Here is a 1,596-nt window from a genome sequence, read left to right as displayed (position 1 = left end):
CCATTTGTGTGAAGAAATGCAAACTGCAGCATAGGCCCTCTTTTGGCTCTAGCTCTGCCCTTCTTCCAGCTGAATGTCATCCTTGGGGCTTGTACGATCCCAGAGAATCTGAGATGCAGCCGGTGAGGGTGAAAGTCCCTGGGGCAGGTGGGAAAGGCAGGAGGGGTAAAAAGAGCAGGAATCTTAGCTTTGCAAAGGTCTCCAGAGACCACTGCTGGTGGTGACCGCTTGCGTGTGGTTTAAGGCCCAGGGCGGACCCTAGGCCCAGGGCCCCCCAGGGCGGCTCCCCGAAGAAGCGCTGTGGCCCCAACAGGAGGGGTCAGTAATGGCTGTAAGCAGGAAAGGGCTTTCCCCAATTCGGTGAGCCACGCGGACAGACCACCGCTGCCTGCTCTCAGGACACGACTGGGGCCTTCAGTCCACAGAGCTCGCTTCGCTTCTGCTCTTCGGGGAGAAAAGGGGAACTTCCCGAAGAAGGGGCGGTGCGGGCCCAGCCTTGGGCCGGCGGGAGCAGAGGGCCAGGCCGCGTGGCGGACGCTGCAGGATGGGGGCCAGTCGGTGACCCCGGGAAGCTCAGCCCTGCAGGCGCGCTGGCCCGCAGAGCGGGGACCCGACCCCAGCCCCGTCGCCGCCTCCCCGCGAGCGGCTGTTTCCGTACATCCCCAGCAGCGGCCTTTTTGGGGGGGGTACTTTGCAGGACTTCAGGGTCCACGGCTCAGCAGTGCACACTCGGTATCCGAACTGGAACCCAAGACGGGGTCACAAGGAGGGCGCGTGCAGCCAGAGAAGAGATCAGGGGAAGAGAGAAGGAAGCGCCGGCGGAAAGGGGGAAGCGCAGCGAAGCCCACGCAAGCGCAGAAGCAGCTCGCAGAGCCGACGCCCGGCCCAGCGCGGAGGGCGGAAGTTGACGGTGACACCTTAACTTGCTGAAGCTCGCCTGCACTGTCGTCGTCTCCCACATGGTCTAGCGGTTAGGATTCCTGGTTTTCACCCAGGCGGCCCGGGTTCGACTCCCGGTGTGGGAACGCCAATAGCACTTTTTTTTGGTTAAAGCTGATTTAGACTTTCGCAAGAAGTTACTCTTAGAAGGGAGGGGGAATCTAATAAAAACTATAATCCTAGTTCAGAAGCAGAGGGGAAAGGTTAACTTAAATGTCCGCCCCTCGCTCTCTCTTCCTCTTTAGTGCTTTCTTAAAAGAAAAGACCAATTTTATGACATAAAGCTTTTTAAACTGTCGAAAATGACTTCATTGAGTACAGCCAGGTTGCCAGAAAAGACATGTTAAGGGTAGGGTAGTTCAGTGAGCAATCAGTGTTTGCTATTCAGAGTATACACACACACATATATATTTACCTATCCTGTTAAAACATTCAAATACAAGCAAATGAACAAATGAAAAAGCTTCCAGAATTCATAGTTTGTTTAAGTGGAAATAGAAATCTTAGTATTGCGATCTGACAAGACAGCTCCCAACTGTTCCCCAAATACGTGCTTCATCTTCTACAATCTGCTTCCACCTCCAGATATTTGCCAACAGGACAAACCGCCGGGTGTTCAGAAGCCACACTTCTTTCCCACTAGTGTTGAGCTCTTTG

At 54.8% G+C, this 1,596-nt stretch overlaps 1 non-coding gene across 1 annotated transcript; it reads left to right on the top strand.

The window, feature by feature from the left end:
• The first annotated feature begins 953 nt into the window (after nt 1–953).
• On the top strand, nt 954–1,025 carry TRNAE-UUC. Its single transcript has one exon. It is a non-coding gene; the product is annotated as a tRNA-Glu (tRNA).
• Nucleotides 1,026–1,596: the final 571 nt, after the last annotated feature.

Source organism: Echinops telfairi, unplaced genomic scaffold (genome assembly GCF_000313985.2).
Source record: "Echinops telfairi isolate 266 unplaced genomic scaffold, ASM31398v2 ScPeMD7_11;HRSCAF=52, whole genome shotgun sequence".
Taxonomy (NCBI): Eukaryota; Metazoa; Chordata; class Mammalia; order Afrosoricida; family Tenrecidae; genus Echinops; species Echinops telfairi.
Note: the sequence above shows the minus strand (reverse complement) of the source record. Positions and strands in the feature narration are given on the sequence as shown.